General features: G+C 34.3%; 1 pseudogene; it reads right to left on the reverse strand.

Annotated features, from left to right (window-relative positions):
* LOC100432526 (transient receptor potential cation channel subfamily A member 1-like) overlaps positions 1 to 19,448 on the reverse strand; it is a 57,412-nt pseudogene that overhangs the window by 19,941 nt on the left and 18,023 nt on the right.

Consider the following 19,448-nt stretch of genomic DNA (forward strand, 5'->3'; position numbering starts at 1 on the left):
GTAAATCTTCTAATTCACCTTTTTCATTTTCAGAGAAGGAATCTCAAGTTCTGAGGAAATTATGACTTAACAAATTAATGAAAGAGTAGGGTATTTAGCCCATATACTCTGACACCAAGATGAACGCTCTTCCCAGAACACACCTCTCACTTCTATGTCCACTACACTTAGGCTTCAGAGTGCCTCTCCATGTTTGACATAATAATTCCTTCCCATTCCCCAAATATTCAATTTAATGTTAAAGATAAACAAATTGTAGGCTCTAGGAAGTTTCTTCATGTCTTATATAATATTTTTCTCCCACCTCCTAAATATTTCATTTAATGATAAAGATAAACAATGCCAGTATTTAAATACCAATATTTGCCTTTGATGCTTATTCTTTTAAAAGTGTAAAACATTAAAATAACAAAATCAAAAACATTAAAGTACCACTAAAACATAATTGTTTTGAAGACTTTTAAATAGATTCAATAGGCACAGCATTAAACAATAAATACTACTTAATATCTACCATTTCATGAGTAAATACTCTTTACACACAGGATGATGGAGAATCTCTGTGCAGTTATATTGTAACACTGCCTCAGAAATAAAGAGTAATAAAATACAATAATAATAAACTACTGAGTATAAACTAATATTTTTATTGTCTAGTTTTATAACTTTATTTTGATATTATAAAAGTGACACTTATTTTAGAAAATTGGAAAAATTAAAAATTATATCAAGATTAAAAAAACAGAAAACCATTTCACACAAGGACAATCATATGACACAGTTTGTCCCTTTAGATGTCTGGCTGCTTGAGGTAACGTAAGTTTTTTAATCTCATATAGGGTTACAACAGGAAATGACATTAAAGATAAATTATCAAGAGTTATATCCTCATTCTGTCCTTGAAGGAATTCAGGCTTATCTTTCCAGAAAGTTTTTATATAGTAGAATACACATAAATATTTGTTAAGTTAAATCTAGATTATAAATTTTCATTAGAATTATTTGTAATTACTAGTATTTATTTAAAAATTAGTTTTTAATTATTCAAGAAATACATAGAGGGACAAATGTCAATAAGGTAGAAAAACAGTAAGTCCCAGGCCCTCCTTCCTCCATAGAGATATGTAATTAAAAACAATACAAAGACCATTATCTTTGTGAGCAATGCAGAACCTAGTTAAGAGATTCCTAAACCCTAGGTGAGCATGTAGCCAAAAAGAACCATATCAAAGACAGTAGAAAAATTCATGGCCTTTACTTGCCACAGCTCTTCCCTCTGGCACAGCACAGTATCATTGGGAAAAAAAACTTCCAACTCCTGGTTTCTCCCTGGAATAAGAGAAAAAAAAGAGTGGAAGATACATCCAATGTTCTGACTTCTGAGAGGGTACCCAAGAAAATGAGTTTTATCTTGCCTGAATCTAAGCTCTGAAAGGAGTAAGTGTCAGGAGGGGATCACTGATAACAAAGTAGGTCATTGGGACTTAGTCTAGTGCCAGAGAAGATAGTGTCACAGACAGACACTAGGCAGTGTCCCAGTATCATGACTTGCTACAGCACCAGAGAGGCTGTAGTACCACAGACATATACTGAGGGGAGGTACTGAGTAAAGAGAGGTAAGCCTCTTCAACTGGTAGATAACAAGCACAAGCCCAGAGAAGATGAATCGCTAGAAAAGGCTTGAGAAGTCTCCAGCATTTGTAGCGAGGCAGAAGAAACAATGAGTGAATTCAAAGACAAGATATTCAAAATTATCAAGTCTGAAGGGCAAAAAGAAAAAAGAAAAGAAGAAAAGTGAAGAGAGCCTAAGGGATTTAAAGAAAACAAGCAGAACAGCATGCACATTATGAGAAGTTCCAAAGAAGAAAAAGAAGATGGAGGATTAGAAAGCCTATTTGAATAAATAATGACTGAAAATCTCCCAAATCTGAGAAAAGAAATGAACACACACATTCAAGAAGCTCAAAGAACTCCAACTAGCATAAATTTAACGTGAGCTATCCTGAGACACATTGTAATCAAACTGTCAAAATTCAGACAAAGACAATTTTGAAATCAGCAAGAGAAAAGCAAGCTATCACATACACGGTAGCTCCAATATGATTATCAGCAAATTTCTAGGCAGAAACATTGCAGGCTAGAAGACAGTGGAATGATATATTGAAACTACTGACAGAAAATAAACTGATAACCAAGAATATTATAACTGGTAAAAATGGTCCTTTAAAAATAAAGGAGAAATAAGATTTTCCCAGGTAAACATAGGGTGAGAAAGTGCATCACCACTAGACTAGCCCTATAAGAAATGCTGAGGAGAGTTCTTCAAGTTGAAATGAAATAATGCTAAACAGCAACACAAAATCATACAAAAGTATAAAACTCTCTGGTAAAGGTCAACATATAGACAATTATAGAATTTGGTTATATTATAAGCAAAAAAATTACTTTTAAATCTGGCATAAAAGTACTTAAACAATACCATAGAAAGTAACTCTAAATCTATGTTAATGGATATGCAATTAAGAAGCAGTATTATGCATCATCAAGAACATAAAAGTGGACGTGGATGAAGTAATACAAAGGAGTAGAGTTTTTCTATGCAGTTGAAATTAAATTGTTATCAGTTTAAAATAGATTCTTACACATTTAAGATATTTGATTTAATTGCAATGTTAACTGATAAGAAAATATGTATATAATATACACAAAAGGAAACAGTAAGGGAATCAAAACATATCACTACAAGAAAAATATCAATGACACACAAAAGAAGACAGCAAGATAGGAGAAAAGAGACAAAACAGCTACCACATACTGAAAACAATTAATGAAGTGGCAATAGTAAGTTATTTCCTGTCAGTAATTACTTTAAAGTTAAATTGGTTAAACTCTTCTATTAAAATACAAAGATTGACTGAATGGATAAAACACAGGATTCAACTATATGCTGTCTGCAAGAGACTCAGTTTAGCTATAAGAACAACACACTGAAAGTGAAAGGATGGAAAAATATTCCATCCTTTCACATATTCCATGCAAATAAGTAATATGTAGTATTTCTTTAAAAAGACAAGGAATATGTGGTATGTACACACAATGGAATATTATTCAGCCTTAAAAAAGAAGAATGTCATGTCACATGCTCTAATATGGATGAACCTTGAGGAGATTATGGTAAATGAAATGAGCAAGTCACAGAAGTACAAATACTTTTAAGATTCCACTTATATGAAGTACTTAAATTAGTGAAAATCGTAGAAACAGAAAATAGAAAGTGGTTTCCAAGGGCTGGGGGAAGGATGAGGGGAAATTAGTGTTTAATAAGTACAGGGTTTCAGTTTTGCAACATGAAAGAATTCTAGACATTCCTTGAGTAACAATGTGAAAATAATTAACACTGCTGAACTGTACATTTGAAAACAGTTAAGACAGTAAATTTAACTTTATATTTTTTGCCACAATCAAAAAAGAAAAGAAATACATAAACAAATTCTTTTTTAAACTACTGAAACATTGGATAAGGCTGTACTTCTCACCACACCTATGCCCCAATTCTGGGCATGACGTCATTTCCCCAGTAGTATCATCATTACTAACTTCTTGTTCATCCTCCCAAATCCTTTTCTATATTTCTAAACACAAACATGCATGTACAAAAACTTACATGTAGTTATAGAAAATATGATTATTTTGTATTTACGTTTTTACTCAACTTATGTCTTCCACTTGCTTATTTATTCAACAACATAGCCTAGAAATCTATCAAAGTTATTTAAAGATTATCAGTAATACTGTTTTTAAATACTGCTTAATATTCTATTGTATGGATATAGCAGTTTATTTAGACTGTCCCTTGTTGATTAATACCACTACTGTTTAACATTTTGCAAGTAAAAATGATGCAGCCAGGATGGTCTGCTTAGCCCCTGGAGAAGATTATTTTTAATTTGATAAATTCTATCTTTTATTTCTGGAAAATTCTCAGACATTATTCTGCTTAATTTTTCTCTCCATCTTTCTCTCTAAAAATAAAAAAAAATCCATCTTTCTGGAACAACTTTTAGATAGAAGTTAGGGTTTCTTGTTTTAGCCTCCTTGTATTAACTTTGATTTGTTTGTAGTTTCCAAGATTATTCCACCAAACAACTTCTACATTTTTGGACTGAACATCCACCTACATTTTGGAAAACCTGTTATAATTCTCATCAGCACTGTATTAGACTTTTTCTATCTTGGTGTTCATAAAATTCCTCTGAGAGGCTTATTTAAAAATTAGATTCCTAGGTCTACTCCCAAATGTTCTGGGTTAGTAGGTCTAAGATGGGCCTTAGGAACCTTCATTTTAATAAACGAACCACAATAATTATGATTCAAGAAGCTAGAGATTCCAGTTTAAAAACTACTACTGTGTCATCAACAACTGTATATTTCTAGGTTCACTTTTTTATTTTCAACTTATTTTTACCCCAACCATTTGAAAAGTAATTGAGATATATTTGTATATAGTATTCTTGGGGAATTAAAGAAACCCTTGTTGCAAATATTCGTTGTCAGTTGGATGCCCAGTGGAACCCATAAAACTACATATCTAGCTATTCTTGGGGGAAAAAAAAACCTGGCAGGATCTATTGTTTTTTGAGATCTCAACTAAATTTCCATGTAGATGTGACTTTTTTTTCCGTTTAAAATTAATGTTTTTCTCAAGCTAAAATGAAAAATATGGAAACATATTTGTAAGAGGAACTCACTTAATTAAAATGTTACTAATATTCAAAAACCATACTAGAGACACATACAGATAGTTGTTTTCCATGGGTTTCATTAAAATAATCCTCTTATTATGTTTTGAAATCTTGTAACTCTGCTTTTAAACTATTAACAAATATGGCAAACCTACCCCTTAAGGTATATAAGTACAATGTAAGTTTAAATATCACCCAAATGAAGAGTAAATAAGACTTAAAGTATCCAACGTGTTTGTAGCTGTGCTAATAGAGTTTCTAAGGAAGCTCTACTCTTGCATGAACCATTAATGAAATAGCCTCTCACTGGATCCAGTTTGTCTTAATCTCAGTATCTGATTTCTTATCTTCTCCTATTTGGTCCATCTGACTTTCAAACTTTCTGTGCAAAACAATTTCCAATCAGGCCAGCTGCCTTCCTGAAAAGCCCCACTCAGCTCACTTATATCTAAGGCAAGGTTTGCTAAGCTATTAAGACATCATAAACTCTTGTGCTGGTTTGACACTGAGTGCACTGTATCCAAGTGAGCCTATTTCATTTAAATTATACATTGCCCATTGTTACATATTGTCTATTTCTTTTTAGATGCCACATAGATCTTATTTCCTCCTATTCTTATTCTGATGGTGGAGACCAAAAAAAAAAAAAGATACATTTTCTTTATGATAGAAGTATTGCCTATTTTAAAAATTAAAATTAAGAAACACATACATATGCAACAATTGTTCTAAGTATAACTGTAGTGTAGTTACTATTAGATCACTGGACTATCGATCATAAACTATACTAATAGCAAAACATAACATACTCCAGGAGAGCTGAAGTTCTTACAGCAAAGGTGAGTCAGTTGCCATCACCAGTGTTGAGGGCATAAAATCCCCATGAGTCTGCATTCTCCACACTCCAAGTGCTCGGTAAGCCTTATAGGTTTAACTTTGGGTGATGACTGCAGCCACGGTCTGTACCAAAGGCTCCAGGGTTGGGAAATGAACTCATTGAAGGTGAATGAAAATTCCTTATTGGCCTACAGCAGTGTTGCCCAATAGAACTTTCTGCAGTGACAAAAATGTCTTCTACCTGTGGTGTTCAATATAAGAGCTGCAAGTCAAATGGGTTGCTGAGCACTTGAAATGTGTCTAGTGTGACTGAAAAAATTATAAACTTCATTTAATTTTAACTAGTTTTAATTCAAGTAGCCACATGTGACTAATGGCTCCCATATTAAATAGCACGAGTCTAGACGAAAATTTTCAAATCCAGTCCTCAAATCTGTTTTGCTCTGTTTTGTTTTGCATGCACACAATTTTAATTTGTTGTCAATATTTACACAAGTATGGGCTGCTATTGCCACATGGCAATGATTTGTTGAACCCAGTAGCCACTGTCCTTTTAACCAGGAGTTTAAGTTACTTGTCTATTACTGTTTTCTCTGTACTTATTTCAGTTTGAGACCTTTGATTTAGACTGAAGGGGATCATATGCATGGTTTTGATTGCTTCATTGGCTAGAAATGTAAAAGTATCTTTGAAATAAGAGCTGCTTTGGAACAAGTTACTTGGGAAGTTCAAGTCCATGGTGTGTGTTCAAAGCCTACTTCAGACTGGGTTCATCCCTCTGGAAGGCACCTCTCCATGGTCAGTTTGTCTTGGAGCCCAGCGGCTGACCGAACTTGAAAGCTGTGACTGTAAAATATCACCCTTTGCATTTTCCTGGAGTTTATACTAGAGGAAACTCTTGAATATGCAGGTGGATAGAGGTGGCAAGTGTTACCTGTGTTGTCCATGGTTTATTTGATTCTGGTTTGGAGCAGGTCTTACGTGACCATTAGAAAAGAAGGGTAGAACTTTATAGCAACTGAAAAAAATGATTGCTTTCTTTATTAAAAAATAAAGGGTTGAGTCACATGGCAGACACGGGCATAGAATTATACAACTGGAATTCTCCCCATCCACCTAATGTGGGACTATTGTATTAAAACATTTTAGAACCCGGCTAGAAACTACCTAGATAATGAAAACACCGAACTTACATTGAGGGCTGCAAGAGGTTTATATGTGATATTCTTTGTAGGTGTTATATTTTCTGTTAATTCTAATGGGCATTGAAGATATCTGAAATTATACTTGATCTGTAGAAAATTTTTAAAAAGTAGTTAGTCAAGTACAGAATCCACAAAATAATTCTTGAAAAATCAAACATACAAGTATACAATTTTGCTAAAAATTAAGTGATTTGAACAAAGTTGAAACATTTCGAGTGGAAAAAAGATATTATATTATTGCATATTAATTATAAAAATAAACATCCTGGAAGGCTGTTATTCAATTGCTTTATACCTCACAGTCATGGAAAAAGAGTAATTCTCAAAAGATCATTTAGATATTTTAGATCTTCATTATTAAGGCAAAACTACCCAAGGAAATATAAAGACTAGACATAACACTAAATGATGCTATTAGAAACTATTAAAATATTAGAGGAAAACTGAGGAGGTAAGGGAAAAATTATTTCACAAGTAGATAATACAATAATATGAAAAAAATGAGACCAGTATTTGCCATCTCCAGTAGATTACACATTGATAGTAATAACATTTTTAATATTTTTCAAAGAACATAAAAAAAGCAAATTTCAAATTATTATGATAAAATAAACTTTTGTAGTAGTCTTCGCAGGACTTATCCTCTGGGGAAGGCAACATGCAGAAATCTAAAAGTACCTTTCAAACAGAAAAACCACCTAAGATATTGGGCAGGCCACTATATATTAGAAAGAATTTTATCCCATTTCTAAAATAACACACAAGATATTTCTCTCCCTTTTCTTGGCTTCTTGCATCTCAAGGATAAATTATAATCTATGTCATCCAGGAACAAAGTTTACAATACAAAGTGTTACAAATACATCTGCATGTTTCAGAAATAACCAGGTGATTCAGAAAAATACCATGTGCTTGAGAGTAAAATTGCATGTACTAAAATTTGGGTAAGAGATATTCCACTAGTTTTGCCCAAGATTTGATGTCTTTCTGGGCTCCTAAAGCATATATAGATTACAGGTTGAGCAATCATAATCTGAAAATCTAAAATTCTAAGTGCTCCAAAATCCAATACTTTTTGAGCACCCACATGATGTCACAAGTGGAAAATTCCACACATAAGTACCTAAACTTTGTTTCATGCACAAAATTATTAAAAATATTGTATAAAATTAACTGTAGGCTATGCTTTTAAGAATTATATGAAACACAAATGAATTTTGTATCTACACTTGGATCTCATCCCCATGATACCCCGTTATATATAGGCCAATATCTTGAAATCCAAAACACTATTGGTCCCAAGCAGTTTGGATAAGGGATAGTCAATCTGTCTGATTCCTTTACTCAGTTTCTTACAGTGACAACTTATTGTCCCTAATCAAGATTTTTCATCCCAGGTCTGGAGTCTTTCCATGATTTAGGTTCAGTCTTCTGAATTGCCCCAGTCTGGAGTAATGTGTTTGTTCCTATACCTCATATGCCAAGCAACACAGAGAGAGTATGGGTTAGAGGGCAGTGGACAGGATAGTGGGGGATAGATGCTGTAACAAGAAATAGATGAAGACCCTCTAGATAGTTAACTCAGGGAGAGAACACTTATAGGGTCACACTAGAGCCACCCCTATGGTGTGTGGAAAAGAACTATTTTTGTGGGGCTGCATAAACAATTTGAGACATCTCAAATCTGGTGGTCCAAATTTATGATCCTGAGAAAGAAATACCACTTGGCCAGGCTGCCCTCTTGGAACCAGACTGGACACAATACCCCATATGGCGCCACCAATGCATCCAGGAGCTCCTGGGGCATCTGGTGAATGCCATCTGCAGAATTTGAGGGTAGATGATCCGACTATATCCAAAAGGGAAGAAACAGGACCCTGGGTGCTGTCAGGTACCAACGGGACTAAGAAAACTTAAAGGAAGACTCTACTGGTGACTGGATGGCATTACTGGGGATCACAACAAACATTATGAAAAATAAAGACAAGACTAGTCAGTAGTGCTGTTCAAGGCAGAAACAGGCAGGTCTGGTTATTTATTATAGCTTGTAAACTTGTTAATAATCAACATCGGCAAAATAAAGGATGGACTGCCTTGGCTGGGGGCTGGGCAGATTGCAGGAGCAACTTTTCAGAAATGTTGTGTAAGTAATTCAAATGTGTTATATTGAGCTAAATTAAGACATTTAAGTTCATTAATTTTGTTAAAAAGTATTCAAAATACCAAAATACCAAATAGAAGTCATCATAGAAAATTATATAGAAAACATAGTAGCATAAGGAAGAAATTAAAAACTATTCATAATCCCATAACAGACCATTTTTATTAACATTGTGGTATAATTTCAATTCTCTACTATGTTTTCACATGTGAATATTTCACCTTTTTTATAATTATTAATGATGCTGCAGGAAACATTCTATATAAATCTGTCTGTATCTCTGATTATTCATTAAGACAGATTTCAACAACTATAATCACTGAATAAGAAAGTTTGAGATTGTTTTCAACCTTGAGTATTTATGTGTCCTTCGATGAGATTTAGCCACCTAACAAGATAATCTGTACACTATTTGTACCAGTACATACGTACTAGACTGGCTCCAGTTTTTATTATATTAGGCATTATAAAGAAAAAAATGCACATAATGTTTAGCACATAGTAAGTCCTTATTCAATAAATAAAAACAAAATGCTAGTAATACTAATAACCACATAAGCAGTATAAAACAGTAGGAGGTAAATTATGTACTGACCATTGCCCTTAGCACTTTATATATTTTACCCCTACTTTTGTAATCACTTTGTAAACTCAGCATCAGCATCATTGTTTTAGACATAAATAAAACAGAAAATAAATTCTGAGGTGAAATGACTTATCTAAAGCAGTATAGCAAGAGATAGCACCAGAATTAAATCCCATGACCTCCAGAAGGCTCCAAATCTGGGCTTTTATTCCCTCTGTCACTATATCTTACTGCCTCCCCCAGCATTTCAATATATTTTTCCCTTTGCGTGAAATCTGAAGTGATTCTGATTTTCTGTCTGTCCCAACCCTCAAATCCCAACTTTCCTAGATCTTTTATTTGCATCCTTTAATACTCATCTGCTCAACAGTTTGTGCATATTTGTCTTGTATGGAGTGTCAGGTCATATGTGGGGTGTGTATTTAATGTAGCATAGAGAGTCACATGTTTAAAAACCCACAGAGGCCAGGCACGTCATGCAAATAAAGGAACCATGCCAAATGTAAGAACTCTTTCCCATTGTTCTTGAGATATTGGCTATCCTAGGGCAAGCTTTAATCTTTACAGTTGGGATAGAGCCATAATTCAATACTTCTCTACTCTAAGGAAAGCAATTGCACAAGAATGGCTATATGTGACAACTAACACCGGGCACTAGGCCCAATGTACAAAAGGGAGAACTGGGGCGTTTCAAATAGGAGAGTGATTGCCCCATCCACGGGAAGCATCTGGTGCTGAACCCAGCAATTCCTGCCTTGTGAGAAGGCAGGCTTAGGTACCAAATTTCATTCTTACGAGAAGCCAGATAACTGGAACCTTAAGGAAAGCATCCTGGTTTCAAATGTTAGCAATTCATGCAAATTTGAAAGAGCAATAACATGCATGCCAAACAAAACACATATAAAGGTTTTATTCAGCCAGCAAACACTGGTTTATAGTCTGTTACAGGCGTGGATTGTTTGAATAAAAAAATCTGTTTACCATATTATCCTGTATTACACGTAATAATGAATAGGATTCTTTAATTCAAGAAGGTCCTCATTAAATACTTCTTGTCTAAATTCCCTTATAGCCTATGGGAAACTAGAAGCTTTATTTCATGATGGAACTTTTTATTATTAGGTTGTGATTATAACAATAAATCCTCACATCATATATGCCAAGCATAAACCCAGGAAGAGTTTTGTTTTAGAGAGTTTACCTTCATGCATTCAGGGAGGTATTCTATCATTTCCAAAATTGGACATTTATTGTTTGGAGAATAATGACTAAAAACCTTAAGACATTCATCCCATCTGTAAAAAGTGAATACATAAGACAAGCACAGGTCTTCAAACTTCTGTTCTGCACAACAGTTGAAACTCAAGATTATTTCTTTAGGAGAAATCTAAACTTAAGCTTATTCATGAAATGCAGTGCTTGCCCTTAGTTCTGATGGAAACAATATGTAAACCGAGATCAACCCAGTAATAGGATCCTTGTCTGTTAATAGACATTAGGAATATGGGCAAATTTTGGGATTGCTGTTACAATCATTGTTCTGTCTCTTCTTCTAAATGTCTTTCAAAGAAGCTGGGACTATATCTTCTTTCTCTCCCGAAATCATAAACTAGTAAGTACTTACAGTCCTAATCATGTTCGGTACAGATTCCACATTCACATACCTACACCATCAATGTAGTACTAGATCAATATTTAATAGCTAATTCATGAATTAAACTACAAATTAACACATGTAAAGTGCATTGATAAGCACAGACTCTGCAAAGAAAAGTTTGCCCTTTTTCTTCATTATCATCCAATTGAACAGGGTAAGAAGGTGCTTACCATACCAAGGAGGAACTAAATCTACAGCAGGATGCAAAGAAGAGCCCGTTTATCTCCAAGATCCTATCTAATTTTCTGTTAACTCTACCAGTAAAACCCATCCAGTATATCTGTATTATCAACGGAAAAGTTCTGGTTGAACACTTTCATTAAAAAGTGCTTTAAAGGAACTATCAGCAGGAGATTTTTGAGGCTGTCCATGCTCAAAAACAAGGGCTTGATCTGCCTTGAATGTGGAATTGTTCATTCTGTGTCTACTATTGGGTGACACTGAGCCCTTGTGCATGTCTATCTGTGATTATACAGAAAGTGATATTATGAGATATTATGAGAAATTAGACAAACTACCCTCTAACTTCATAATTAAAACTCTTAGAACATGGATTAGAAACCCACAACCATAAAAATTATTTGCCAAGAGATATCCCATTAAAGGGCATGGATAACAATCTGGATTTACCTTGGGTAATATTTTGGGGTAATATTTTTGCCAGCATCCACTTTTAGGGTTTCTATTGGCACATGTCAGGCAAGTTCAGGGAGGGTAGTGTGAAGTTTGCTGACAGTGACATGGTGCCAGACAATACACATGCCTAAACCCCTGGAGTCCCATAAGAGTGCTGCAAAGCTTGGTCTTAATGTGCCCATATTTTATTTTGTTAAGAAATATAAACTGAAGATCAGAGACATAAAGTAATGTGCCTGTTGTCACTAAAAATATTCATTTAAAAATTATGTAAACATTTAAAAATAACTAAAGGAGTACAACGGGATTGCTTGTAACACAAAGAATAAATGCTTGAGAGGACGGATACCCCATTCTCCTTGATGTGATTATTATGCATTGCACACCTGTATCAAAACATCTCATGTATCTGATAAATATATACACCTACTATGTACACACAAAAATTAAAAATAAAAGACTTCTTAAAAATTTAGGTAAACATCTGATATTTTAAAATTGTGATTAATGGCTAAAACTCATTTATTTTCTCTCAGACTTCGAATCATCCCTGACACCAGAGAACACTAAATGACAGTGGACAGGACGACAGTGTACCTTTTGCTCCTGATGGTCGAAAGAACCACCTCCTTCCTCTTATGGTGAAGTGCAAGGTGCAAAAAGAAGGCCTGCTCCTTGTTCAGGACTATGTCAGCATTGTGGCTCAGAAGAAGTGCAAAGGCTTTGGCATGGCCTTCCCTTGCAGCAAAGTGAAGTGCAGTGTTCTTTTGAAGAAACGGACACAGAAAATGTGGTGACAATGCCTAATCTGCCTTGTTTCATGGCTGAACTGCCTAAAAGACATTTGCAACACTAACGATTTAATACCAAAACACATAGCATTTAAAACTGGTGTTCAAGCTTCAAAGTAATGAGTTTATAGTTCAAAAATGGTGTGAGTGTGCATGCGTGGGAAGTGGGTCTGTTTTTGTATGTGTGGGAAGTGGGTCTGTGTGTGTGTGTGTGTGTGTGAGAGAGAGAGAGACAGAGAGAGGGACACAAAGAGAGAGAGAGAAACAGAGACAGAGAGAGAAAGAAACAGAGAGAGAGAAAAAAAAAAACAGAGAGAATGAATTCCAAGGGGGTTGTTTTGTGCTGTTTTTGCAATGGGATGATTCCATACGGACAGAGGACAAGCTTTCAGGGTACAGATGTTGGGTTGAACACAGAAGAAAATACTCCTGAGATTTATCATCTTGTAGAGCAGTGGCTTACAAATTTGGGGTTTCCCAAGCTTGTACACTTTTTGAAAATTCAGAGACTGTTATAAGGTTGCCAATTTTTAGTTTCCCCACATAAAGACTATTTTTTTGAAAAAGGCAACAACAATTGTCCATCTCCATCATTTTAAGAACAAATGTACATTTCAATAGTTACTCTCCCTAAAAGAAGGAATGACATAATAGTACAATAAAGGGCAGTCCTTTAAGTCAATATACTTCAAAATAAAGCACCTATTTTAATGAAAACTTACACCTTCCTTTATTTTTCTGAGTCTACCACGGAGTAAAAGCTTTATTGTCAACTCACAATGGCCTGTGGACCAGCCTCTGTGAATCTAGTGGTTTCCTAAACATTCATCCACCCGTTGGTATTCTCCCATTTCTGTTGCCTTTTGACTCATACTTCACCTCAAGAGTCTGCTTGCTAAACACCCAAAAAGGCTGGGAAAAGAGCAAGGAAGGGAAGAAGGAGTCTAGGAGGGTTTTCTGGCAATGCTGGAAGTTTCTGGTATGTCAAGATTTTGGGTAAGTGTGAGGACCATGGTACGTACCCCGTCTTCATCTATGTGATCTGTGCACTTCAAATTACTATCAAGAATGACCTTCATGGTCCGAGTGTACCCTTACGGATGCATGATGCAAAGCCATCTAGCCATTGTGGTCACTGATAAAGAGTTAAGAAAAGATGTGTGCATACACTTAAAAGACGAAATTTGGGATGGGATGCCACTTGGCTCTTTCTAGGTAAATCTGATGACAACAAAAAGCATAATAAGATATGGCAACTAAATATTTATGAAATATTTATAATAAATGAGTGAATTTCAAGCTCAATGATCTTAAATAATCTATTTGTAATGTGATCCACTCATATTTTTTATTTAGTGGTTTAAGATATGAAAGTATATAAACACATTACCAAACACTTCGGGGTAGGAGAAGTACACTTAGTGTGTCTGTATCATGCATAATTTTTTCAAAGCTATAATGAACTTATACACATCCACTTAAATCTTGTCTTATTTTTTCATTGAACATTGTATCCAAAAAATTTTTTTGAAGTGGTGTTAGTCTTTGTGGTCAATAGTTATTGGTAATACTACTAATAATATAGTACGTGGCTATAAGATATTTAGCTTAGTGTCACGTATTCTTCTAAGAGTTCAAGTCTGAAACACTTTCCTCTTGTGCTCTCAAAGATGCTTACCCAATCACTTTGAAAACTGCTTATTCTTTTTCACAGAAATTTGAGATGTAAATATAATGAAGCCTTGTCATATTGCTAATACTTTTTGAAACTAAACATAGAAAATATTTCCTGACACAATTTAATTTCAGTGCTAGTGAACAGATGTTTTAGGGTATAAGAGCCATTTCAGTTATGATGTAATTAAGCAAAAACTGTCTGGTCTGGTTCTACTTGGGTACCCTTTGCAGGTCAGTTGCTTGGCATTTCCTTCTTGTAAACCAGAAGAAACTGAGCAAAGCATTCATTTTTGCAGCTATATCACTTAATTTGCTGGCATCAATATTCTGTTAAGAAAATGTGTTTCTAAACAGCCTAATAAGCTCTTTGCTACTGCTTTGATGAAATACCAAATGAAATACCTCTGTAAAATATTTCCAGGTTTTTTTCTTTTTTTTTTACAACAATATCATTTAACTATGCCACATATTTTATTATGCTTACATATTTTAACTTGGTTTTGTTTCTTGTGCTTGAGTTCCTTTAAGTATAATGAAGTTCAGAAATTTTTACTGTCTCCTGTTGTCACTCAAGGGGAGTTTTTTTATGTCTACCATTCATCAGACTGAAGAAAAAGTAGGGTATTTGAACTTGTATGTTTGTGTGTGTGTGTAGGTGCACACATGCACATACACAACCATGGTTTTGTATCTACATAGGAAGATGGCAGCATGATGAGCTAAAATATAGGAAACTGTATTTCAAAGATTCTGAAAAAGGCTCTGTACAAAGCCACTTATTCTGTGACCTTGAACAAGGTTCTTCAACTCTATAAACTTCAAAGTCTTTGTCAGTTGGAAATAATACTGACTTCCCTTCCAGTATTATTATTATTTTTTTTTTGAGACGATTCAAGCGATTCTCCTTCCTCAACCTCCTGAGTAGCTGGGATTACAGGCATGCACCACCAAGCTCAGCTAATTTTTTTTTGTATTTTTAGTAGAGATAGGGTTTCTCCATGTTGGTCAGGCTAGTCTCGAATCCTCAACCTCAGGTGATCCGTCCGTCTCGGCCTCCCAAAGTGCTGAGATTACAGGCTTGAGCCACCGCGCCCGGCCCCCTTCCAGTATTTAAGAAGTTATGTGTTGATGATAAAATAAAATGTATAAAACTACTTAGTGAAATATAAAGTTAGACAACATAATTAAAAATATAATGAAAAGATAGCCTGAAAATGGCTAATTAAAGAAACTATATAAACACCCCAATCATATATCCTCACCTGAGAAACACTGCACCTTTTTTCAGAAGAAGCTGAACTACCTTATCATGTCCATTTTTTGCTGCCAGATGGAGAGGAGTCATTCCATGAAGGTCACCTTCATTCAGAAGCCTCGTATCACTCAGGTCTTGTAGGCGCCTCTGACAGGTATTGATATGCCCATAACTTGGAAAAAATTAGGTTTCATATTTTCAAAGCAAATATTAAACAGAAAGAAGACATGTTCATACATTGCTAGACTGACCCTTACCTGGCTGCAAAATGCAGAGGTGATTTCTTATCTTTGCTTTTGGAATGAATGGACACATTAAAGCCAAGCAGGTTATTTACAGAACCAGGGCCTCCCTGTCTACATGAATAATGTAGAGGAGTACACCCATCATTGTCTTCATCCATTACCAGCTCTTTGATCTGTTGCATCTATAGGAAAAAATTAATATTATACAAATAACTCTGCTATTATGCTAATATGATGGTTTTCAAACTATTCTGTAGGAAAATATATTCTAACAAGGGTCAATATGTATTCCTTGGGGGCAAAAATGTAAATAACCTAAAGGATATTAGAGTAAAATACATGTGAATGAAGTTTAATGCTCTGTCTCCATGTAATGTGCATTACCATATTAAAGGCTCTGAGAGATCCTGCAAGTAGGAAAACATACTTAACATTTTTAACTCAGTATTTTTCAAACATATTTGATCACAGCCCTTCCTTCTGCTCCTCCTCTCATTTCCTCCCACCCCTAAGTAACACCTAACAGCTTCATGTTAATATGTTCTGTTAGGTAAAATGGAAGTGATGTTAAAATTAGGTTTACTTTATCTTTTATATGTATAGTAAATTAAAAATGAATGACAAATGAGTAGCTTAGTCCAATCAATTATCATTTTGCTATTTTTGCTGAAAATTTTCAAATACATATATATTCTTGATTCTTTATTAAAGACAGTGACAATATTGAATTCTATTTACTATAAAAATATGTTGTATTTCACATGCACTTGATAGTCACCCAGTATTAACTGGTGAATATAAATATGAAAATAATGCTTTTAACCTGTCCTCAGCAAGTCAAGTGTGCTGAGTAGGTTTTCTTAATTGATGGTGGAGTATTGATAATTCATACCCATAGTTGGTTTTTCCACTGATATGCAAATCCTAATGATCAAAGAATGAAGAAAATCAAACTAATTAAGGATGTATACTTATCATACATGATAGCACATGAAATCCTTCTGTAACTTAAAAAACTCAATACAATTAATTATCATCATCACCATCATCACTACCACCATCACCCTGTTATAACTATTCAAATATGTCATCTTTATTTTAAAACATTGTTAAAATTCCAGAATCAGCTTTGATAATAATAAAAATTACAATAAACAAAATTAGTTTATCCTCTGTTGAACCCAACTTAGTTAATGGAAATCCATAGATATATATTACTTGCAAAAATTCAGGTGGCAGATTTTTTAATCCATAAAGTTGCTGTACAGTTAAATGCAGAAAATTACATCCAAAATTACCTTTAATGTCTACTTGGGCACCTAAAAAAAGCACAATGTAAATATAAATTCTATTCACTTATTTAATGCATCCTTTATGTGGATTTTCAACTTGCAAAAAAATTTTGACTTAAAATTTTGCTGACTTTTAGTTTACAGGAAATGTTGTTTAGATGAGAAAACTAAGCATAATTAAAAATGGGCTTACTACGTGTGTGTGTGTGTGTGTGTGTCTCTGTGTGTGTAAGTGGGGTAGAAAATATGTGATACATTACATAAATACATGAGGCCTTACCTTTCAGAGCAGAAAATATAAAAATATAAATATACATACATTAGAGATCAAGAAAGAAGAGGATAGCAGAGAAGGACACCTCACTTCTTTGTTTTCAGAGGCCCAGGTTAGAATCTAAAACAGGGATAGTTATAGTACCTACACCACATAGGACATTGAAAGACAGTTGATTAAATGTTCAATAAATGCCTGGGGTATAACAATTGCTTTATAAATGTTATCTGCTATTGTTCTGAAATTATCTTTTTAAGCATTGCTCCCTTACTGTACTGAAAATTATTCTAGACATGAAAAGTGTTCTGTTTATCTTTGTATTTACAGCACCTGGCCCAGGGCCCGGCACACAATAGATGGTTAATAAATGTTCATCTAATCAAATTGAGTAATACTTCCAAAGACTTGGCTTGGTCCCTCTTGGTACCTTAAGAGAGTAGCAAATTTACAATATTCCAAGATGCAGAAGCAGTTGCTAGTATAAGTGGAGAGCGTCCTACAGAATCAATGCTATTAATATCTGCTCTCTAAAAATCAAGCCATTCAACAAGGAGCTTACAAACAGATAAATCACCATATATTGCAATCTCTAAATAAGGTTAATTTATTGATACAGAGTGTCTATATTATGGCTAGCACTAAAGTATATGACTAATTATAGAACTATTTGAAATTTCTCCATAATTCATATATTGTATCATCAGAAATCAAGGCATTCTTTAATAATTTCAGCAAGAAATTATTCTCACATGTTAGGCTTTATACTGACACCCAGCAATAGCTCTAGTTGCTACATAAACCATAAAAATAATATCCTTTTACCTAGACCAATAGTTTAGTATCCACTGTAAAAAATAATTTTTAAATGACTATAATTATAATTTTAAATGACTATAATTATAAAAGTCTTCCAAATTTATTACATCTATGACTTAAGAAAAATTCACAAAAAATTCCCTTTTTAAAAAATCCTATTTTATCTGAAATAGATGAACTGAAATAATTAAATTGACATCACTCAAATCCTAAAATAAAATTTTAGTCAAACATTTATTTGAGAAAATTTATATTTAAAAATCACATTAAACCTATATTGTTAAAATGAATAAGTCAATGTTAACCATTATGTATTATAATATTTGATATGACAAGAAATCAAAGCCCTTTTAAAATTCCATGGAAAGAATTCTGTACTTTACACAGAGTAATAAAAAATACTAATAGCTTAAACTCCAAATGTGGATATTTCCATGTTCTTTTGGGACCCACTGAGTATAAATGACAATGGGGGCAGCACCCCCTTGGCAAGCTCCATGGTGGTCAGTGAGGCCACATTTCTCTTTCCTGGTGAAGAGATGGCAGCCTTTGCAGGAAACCATGAATGACCATGGTTTAAAGTTTATGGTATATAATGCATAGTTTAAAGTATATAATGAGTCTCCCCAGGACTCTTCTATGTAAGTGTGACAATTTCAATAGTTGTTATTGACAACACAAAATGTTCAATACGACCAACGGAAATCCGTCATTGCTGATATGGTGCCACTTAAATAAATTCACCACACTTTTAGCTCTCTAAGGGGCTTATTAAAGTTCAACTCAAAAGCTGACTGATTCCACTTCTTAGAGTGAAAAAGATCTCATGCTTTCTCTTCATTACAAGAGAATGAAGCTTTCTCTTGTAATAAACCTTTGACAATATTTTTTAGCTCCTCAGTTTTTCATTGTTTGTAAAGGTGGCACTGAGGCAGCTGAGGTAGGAGCTTCCCCCAGTGCTGCCTGTCCTGCCTCCACCTCAAAGCAATCAGGGCTGAAGAAGGATCACCACCCAAGCTCACACTCCCTTAGGACCCTCTAACAGGCCATGGGAACAGCTTTCCTTGCAATGTACCTGCCAGCTTCCTGCACTAAAAACACTGATATGGATATCCAAAAGCATGCTTTGACACTTCTAAGTTCACAGTAATGTTTGGCTGTTACATATTCATATACAATATACTCTGTTTCCAAGTGTGTCGATCATCCTTTTGTACACATCACATTATTTGCTGATAAGCAATAAATTAAAATTTGATTTATTTTTGAAAATC

The sequence above is a fragment of the Pongo abelii genome, chromosome 7 (assembly GCF_028885655.2).
Source record: "Pongo abelii isolate AG06213 chromosome 7, NHGRI_mPonAbe1-v2.0_pri, whole genome shotgun sequence".
NCBI lineage: Eukaryota > Metazoa > Chordata > Mammalia > Primates > Hominidae > Pongo > Pongo abelii.